This window comes from Anser brachyrhynchus (genome assembly GCF_964034855.1).
Source record: "Anser brachyrhynchus genome assembly, chromosome: 11".
NCBI lineage: Eukaryota > Metazoa > Chordata > Aves > Anseriformes > Anatidae > Anser > Anser brachyrhynchus.
This window is the reverse complement of record NC_137706.1, coordinates 8,894,185-8,901,986: the sequence shown is the minus strand read 5'-3', so window position 1 is coordinate 8,901,986 and position 7,802 is coordinate 8,894,185. Positions and strand designations below refer to the sequence as shown.

Below are 7,802 nucleotides of genomic sequence, written 5' to 3'. Positions count from 1 at the left end.
TTATCTTGTAGCTGGATACAAGGCAATCCTACTGTTTTTTTGACAAGTTAAATGTCACGTTTCTGAGCTTTTCGATGCAGTTACGTTGACTGCTCCCAAGAGGTTTCTTTTGTGTACTTTTCTTGAATACACAATAGGGTGTTCTTATCCCCTTACTTTGTCTGATATGACTTATGCAGTGTCTACCAGGAATCAGATCTGGTGCAGTAAGATCTTAGAGCATAGGAAATATAGAACTAATAAATGACTTTTGGTACCCCATTGATAGACTTGATAGAAGCTCTGTAGGACTGGTTACACTGTAATACATTGATAACACTTTCATGTTTCACTGCACTGCCAGATACTGATAAGGCTATCTATGAAGTCTAGCCACTTCTCAGCATCTATTACTTGTACTGTTAGTTCAGCCAGTGAAACTGTTAATACTAGCCACGTTGGGTGATTCAGATAGCAAAACGTTTGGGTTTTCATTAAGGGGAGTGGGTAGATCTGTTCTCTATTGCTTGGCAGTAGTTCAATTTCCAGTTTCAAATAGCAGTATGTTTACTTCACCATAGCTGCATAGTTGAAATGGCTGCTCATCCAAACCACCTGGGTCCGGTGCCTTCTGCTGAAGAGGAAATGAGGTCCCTGTGCAGACTGCACAAGAAATTATTCAAAGAATGATTGAATGTGTAGGTGCTCCATGGAGTACACAAGCGTGTAGCTTGCATCAGGGAGCCTCAAGTGAACCAGAGCTTTTTAACATTTAGAATTGCCTTTGGGGTGGTGGTGTTTTTTCTTTCACATAAATCTATCTTCTTGCTGCTATTAGAATTACTTTTAAATGCTTTGGCATGCAAGTCCTGTGCTTTACTTTCAGAAGTGCAATGTGTGGCTTGTGAGAATCTGAGAGCTGCATTCAAGCCATGTAGTCCTGTAAGGTATGGTCAGGTTTGGGTTTGTTAACTGGGAAAAGAAAGGCCTAGTAAGTGCTACTTAACGTTAGTAAAAGTAACTAAATCTGTCTTGGTAGCAGGAGGATGACAGGTCTTGATTTTTTTTTTTGTACTTGGAGTTTCAGAAGACATTTGAGATACTACTTGTTAAAACAGATACAGTGATGGCCTCTGCAATAAAGAGTTAGTGGAGTTTGTAACCAACTGAAGTTAAAGCCTTAGATAAAATCCCACTGAAAAGTAATAGAAGTCTCTGAGTGCAGCGGGTCTTAGTCTTTCCTGCGCGCCGTATCCTCTAGCATATGCACGTACTTGTGTGAATGCAGTGCTTAGCAGACTGCCACTTGAATCTCCAAATTGTATTTAAGTTTTCACTCTTCACTGCTGTTGTCAGTGGTTGGAGCAGCTGCCCCTTCTACATATAAGCTGACTTCCACTGCCAAATCTCCTTTTAAAGTCTCAGCTTGCTAATATTCTCCTTGCTGTACCTCTGTACCTTCTTATAGCTGGTCTGTTCCCTCTGGAGCTGCGTTGAGTAGGTGGAAAAGTCTTTTTGGGGCAGCATCTTTTCAAAATGTGTTGTATTCTTGGGAAGCTGCTAAAAACAAACTGATATCAAGGCATGTCTGAAATAGTGCTAGGATACAGCTTCCCCTACCTGACAAACTGCTGAGCTTGATGCAGTGGCCTATAAAGTAGCAATGGTATTTGGCTGCCAAGGGCTGTGCACAGCTGTTGGTTGATGAGATCCTAACAGTCTTTTCCTGTTTCCCTTAGTCTTGCATTCTCTCTCATATTTCTAACCTGCTTCAGCAATGATCTTTTGTTTCCTTTGTAGGGTTGTCTTTTGTGAATTTGCTATTTGTTCAGCTTGGTTTTTGTGATATTGTTCAGGAGAGAGCAAAAATCAGTGACAATATACATACAAGTTATGATGCTGCTTTGTTGGGAAGTCTAGGTATGATCTGATATTGATGTGACAGTGTTAGGATTTGCCTGTGTGCAAGCAGCCCTGAAAAAGACCCATGCCCATATGTAGCAGTGGTGCAAACTTTGCCTCTCTCTCCTACTACCAGGTGAAAGGGCGATCTCCAAAAAATGCTGAAGTAGTCCTTCCACGTAGCATATCACTAGGATTACTGCTCAAAAGGAAGGTTTAATCCCAGGCTACTTATTGCTAGAATGAGAAGCAGAGTGCTAGGTAAGCACAGCTGTGCAGCTGCTGCTTGCACATATGTTACATCCCAGGCAGTTTTAATAACATCCTGACAGCTGGCTGGGGTAGCAGAGGTAAACGTGGGATGCACATTTTGTCCACCTGTTTATTCACTTCCTCACTATGGTAGTTTGTTTCATGATGCACGCTTAGTCCAATCTAAATTTGTCCTGCTGTGGTCAACTGGCTGTAATTGTGTGACTGCAATAGCCTCTGCTGGATATGTGCCTGATGGTGGTCGTTCCCTCCATGTATGGACCCCAGTGTAGCTGTCCAGCTGTATTTCATATGATGTATTTACACTGCAGATGGATGTAAAGTACAGCTAACCCACAGCCTAAAAGCACGGCCAGGTTTTGGTAGACCACTTGAACCATACAAATGAGATTTCAAGTCTGGCATCTTAACAGGGATTGACTTGGTGATCTAGCTTGTCCTGCCAGAGCAAGCCAAGGATGACTACTGCAAAGTTTCAAAACTTAAGTGCTCCACAATGGATAACACTTCTCTCACCTGTTTCTTCTACCCAGCTTATCCTGAGTGATCATGTTTCCTATCAAAGCTTTATGAGATTAAATCCTCTGCCAGAGGAAAGCCTGCAAAAATGGGTTGCAACTGGTGAGGCACAGTAGTGTGGGGCCACAAGAGTTATCGCTGTTGACACTCTGGAGAAGGAACAGCTTTACTTTCATCTTCAATGTGTAGTGCTTTGAGCAGCAGCCTCTTTGACCAAATGGGCTTCTGCCCATTTCAGAGATTAACTTGAGCTCTTCCCAGGATGAGCTGCTGTCAGACCTTTGCTAGAATTATGCTGTGACTGAAGAACTAGAACTCATTTCCTTCATGCAAATTAAGTGCTTAAGCAAATCTCTGACATTTGAGGTGCTTGAGAGTGTCTATGATTCCTTGCATGCAAAAGCAGTCTGTTTTGTAGACCAAAGCAAGAATGGAATCAGTCGGGGAAAACTGCTTTTGAGCAAAAGTCTGAAGTGTTTCTCTCATTCTCTCACCTGGAATGAAGAAGCAGTAGATATTAAATAATGCTTGCCACTGAATGAGGCTGCTAGCAAATCAAGTGAAGAGGGGTGGTGTTGAAATGCTCTCAATTGCTAGAGAAGGATAAGTTGCCCTTGGTAAAGATTGCCTTGTGTAGTTCTGTACCCAGGCCTCAACCAAACAGGCTACAGACAAGGTTATTTCCCAGTAGGTTCTATAGCAGCAGTAGGCAGCCCTGTTCCTGGAAGGTACTTTCAGGATTTGGAAAATGCCCAATACCTGGAAACAATGCTTGTTGCTAAGAGCAGCCTGGCACTGTACTGTGATCTTATACTTTGAATGCAATATCCATTTAAGAGCACAAAAGCTGCCATTTTAACCTGGCAATGTTGTAACACACGGGTGGAAACCAAAGGTGTCAGCATCAAGAAATGGGGTGTTGAGAATATAGGACACAAGATGGGAACAAACATAAATTTAGGGCTGATGCTGATAGGTAAGCTGGGTTTTCACAGGACCCTAGAGTGGGAGGATGCATTTCTTCTACCTCTAGAAGATGGCATCTCTTCTGGGTTTGAATCCCGGACTGCTGCCACTTAGCAGAACAAAGTCACTGCTGCCCATGCCTCCCTTCCTCACAGCAGTTCAAACACAAGGAGGGCTGTGCTGCCCCGCTCTAAAGACAAAGCATTTCTCATGTCTGTCAGTCCATTGAAAGCTTTCCCTTTCACACTTATGTTAATGCTCTTATCCTGGGAAGGTTAAAGTTCATCACTTTCCCAAGAAGTTCCTGCACAGACCATGCTCAGTTTCAAATTTCAGAACAATTCTTCCTTAAATGCAGCTGTTGAGCATTTGTGCCCTTGAGAAGTGGAAGGGAATGTACTCAGCCCCCTCCCCCTGCTCCCTACATTGACTGTGAATGTTATCTCATGTCTGCAACCCCCTTCCCAAAAGTAATGCGGTATCACTGCAAATCAAGCAATGGCAATGTGTATATAACATAAGCTGTCCTTTTGTACAAGATTTTTTATTGTGAATATTGATTGACCATCCCCCACTGCTCGCTCACTTGTTCAGAGTGAGTCTGGGACTGAACAATCACAGAAATACGTAGCATGCCAGAAGGCTTGTCAGGTGATGATGTCAAAATAGCAAACTCCCCATGATGGATGGGTAAACTGGTGTGTGAGACTTTGGAGAAGACATACCTTTGCTTCACAAAGCAAATACATTTGTTTTGTTTTATTGTGTTTTTTGTTTGTTTGTTTTTAAAGGGGTTTAGCATGGGTTCTTAAAACAACTGAAGTGTAATCCCACACTCAGGAAATTTCATTTGAGTTTAGGCTAGATTTTTTTCAGCTTCCCCAGGTGTCCAGGGCCCCTGAGACAGGGGCTACAACAAATGACATCATTTGTCTTCTGTCAATTGAAACGGGATCTGGTTGTCAAAACGCCACTGATGCAATTACAGTTCATTCAGAATAGTACCACTTAACCTGCTGGTTACTTCTCTGTATGTATGTCTGCCCGTGATTTGGTCATTTAATTGAATTATTGTAGGGGCAGCGAAGCTTTGTTATGTTTTCAAATCTGTACAACATTGTCTCTTCTAAATCTGATAAGTAAAATTCCTTCTGATTTCACAGACCCCCTTAGGATATGTTACCTCTCCCTCTACCGCACCACAGGTGTCTTTATACCCTCTTCATCATCCAGATGTTATATGGAAATCCTGGGCTATAAATTGATAGTTACATTTAAAGCTCAGTTCTGTTTGCCCACTGGTTTTGAAGGGTTTTGTCTTTCCCCTTAGAAATTTCAGGCATGTCAACTCTGATTTCTCCTGATGTTGCTAAAGGATAGCTGGGAGATGTCAGTAGTTTCTATTAGTTTTAATATCTAAAACTAGTATTTAGTCTATGCCTTGGATCAGGACACAGTGAGACAGTAAATCTGGCTTTGGGGCCCTTGTGCCAGACAGAAATGCTGCAGCTACATGACACACAACAGTGACAGGCTGTAGATTTGCTCTTCACTTTGCACCAAGCAACTTTATGCTAGGTCAGGTGTCATCAGGCCTTCAACAGCTGGTAGAAAGACAGGATGAACATTGTACCATGTGCACTGGCTAATGTGATAGAAGTATGACTATCTGGCCATTCCAAAAACAGATCCAGTTGGCACTGTGTGTGAGCCAGGAGTGCATAAGTCTGAAGGTAACTGTGCCCTTCAGCTTCTCTCATCCAAAATGTGAGTTGGCCACTGAAATCAGATAATCACTAACAAGCAGTTTGACTAAAAGTACTTTTCTGGCCCCAGTGTTAGCTTTGTCTCTATCAAGGGGGCGTTTTCATTTTGTTAATAACCCAGTCATAAGGAGGACGCTAAGTTCTGTTCCTCTTCCAAAATCTATTCCATGCAAGTATCTTTTCCCCCACCATAAAAACCTACCAATCAGCCCCTGCAGACTCCTAGCAATTATTTACTTTCCAGAAGCCTGTCAAGGCCTTTATCTCCTTCCTCAAAAAAAAAAGGGGAGGGGGGGCACAAAAGCCAACAGTTTAAAAGCAGTGTTCTACAGGGTGCTTCCTAGTAACAGAGAAGAAATGGAGCAACTCCTCAGCCATGCTCTCTCCTTTAGCCCCCCCTACAGTGAGCATGCTCAACACCACAGCTGCACTACAGAAAACCCCTGTGATGGGAACTCTAGTTAATTTAGGAGACTGCTTAATGTTGCTGGTAGATAGCAGTGACTGACCCTAATCACGTTTTTAATTTTGTTTTGTAACAGCCATCTCTGATTTACTTCTGAGGCCTTGCCACTCACTCCTGCCCATAACCCCATGCTAGCAAGAAGATGTGGATCTGAGGAGTGAAGGCCAAGCTCAGGGTGCTTTCTTGCTCTCCTTGTTCACTAGCACTGAGTGTAGTTTGTGATTGAGGTCACGTGAAATACTAGTAGCTATGTGGCTGGAGAGCAACAAAGCAAGGGGAGAGCAGGTAGTTTTGAGCAGCAGAGGCTGATTTTCAAGCCTTGGCAGTTTGTTCTATACTGTGCGGAGTTGTTGCCAGTCTACACTGCAGGTTAACAGCAATCTTTCAGTGCAGCAGGCTGTGTTTATGGACTACTGATGTAGGCTCTCCTGGGTTCTCTAAGCCAGCTAGTACCCGTACAGCCAAGAGATTTCATAGTACTAGAGAAGCAAGCATACTCATTTACCTCTAGTGCTTAGGTTAGGTGTTACTAAATGCTCAATCAAGCTACAGTCAGATATCACCTGATGCCTGGCTTATAATGAATCTATTCTTGGCATCTGTGTACTTCCATTTAAATTGCATTCAGCAGGGAGTGAGGTAAGCTGCAATACGGAGTGTTCACCTAGAAAACTACCTCTGGAGAGGAGCCTCAGACCTCAAATGCACCCTTTTAAGAAGCAAGACAAGAAGGAATCTAAGGTAAGAGTTGCTACTGTTTATTTCTCAGGTATATGATCTGTCATTGCTTTAGCTCAAGCATGCTGGGATTATTCTTAATACAAAATTCAATCCAGGTTCCTCAAGGAGGTGACAAACACTCCAAAACCTCTAGCAGCTACTGTGTTCCTGGTGTTGCTGGCTGTTCTATCTAATGTAGAATGGGTTATGGTTTTTTCTTTTAGCTGAGTAGTTGCAAACAATGCCAGAAGCTGTCTGTTGGTAGCAATGGACCTGCAAGCTAAGCAGGAGGTCCTTTTTTTGTGGTTAAGTCCCGACTGCACTGGCTATCCCAGAGCTAGGGCTTGGGGATCCCTGTGTCTCCAGTCTGATGCTGCTTTGTTTGACCCAAATTTTACAACAGGCTTGTGAGCTATTAATGGTACATGCAGCAGCTAAAATCTGTTTTGTGCAGAGATGGGCCTCACACTGCACTTATAGGTGTTTCATAATTGTGTATGGGTGTTGTTGGTTAAATATTAATTTAAGCAGGCTTTCCTGCTTCTTAATAACAACATGGTAAATGAGAATAACATGCATATCTGAGTCTGGTCTAAGGGTGCTACTGGTTTGGGTGCCTACTTCCAACTTCAGCATTTTTGCTCCTGCTAAAGTAAAAATAAAACAGATTGCCGCTACACTTCTTTACAGCAGTCTCATGACCGCATTGCTCAAATGCAAAATCCATCAAGGAAAGCAGCAGGTATGAACCTTAGTCCCTTTCTTTTCTGTTGTGGTCTGTGTGGGTAATGACTCCAATCTTTCTTGTCCCTCTTAATGGAAAGAAGAAGCCTGCAGGTTTCTTATGGCCTAGTAAAATTTCTAGAGGTTACAAGTCTGAAATTGTTCAGCATGAAATATTTATTGTTTGTTGTGCAAGGTGAAGCCTACCCTGCAGTGCTTAGTCAAAAACAGCTCAGTAACTTTATTGCAAATTTGCTCTAATTAGTTTGACTCTATGTGAAGACTAGTCATAGGCTGTAAAGGGGTAATTAGGCTCCCCCCCCTTGCAGAGCAGCTGGCAAAAGCAAATTTTCACTGGAAACAAGTTCTAGTGTGTAAACCCATCCAGAGCACAAGCAGCATAAGTAAAGAGGTAGTCTGCTTATCACAAGTGTGCTAGGAATTAACTTGACTAAGAGTTAACTGAACAAAGCTTTGTGTGCCACTGT

The 7,802-nt window shown here is 42.7% G+C and overlaps 1 protein-coding gene across 1 annotated transcript in view; it reads left to right on the top strand.

The window, feature by feature from the left end:
- Positions 1-3,766: 3,766 nt before the first annotated feature.
- Positions 3,767-7,802, top strand: part of SCAPER (S-phase cyclin A associated protein in the ER) — a 242,691-nt gene continuing 238,655 nt past the window's right edge. Inside the window, exon 1 of the mRNA XM_080551341.1 lies at positions 3,767-6,612. The gene's annotated coding sequence lies outside the window, so the exon portion shown is untranslated. The remainder of the gene's footprint in view (positions 6,613-7,802) is intronic.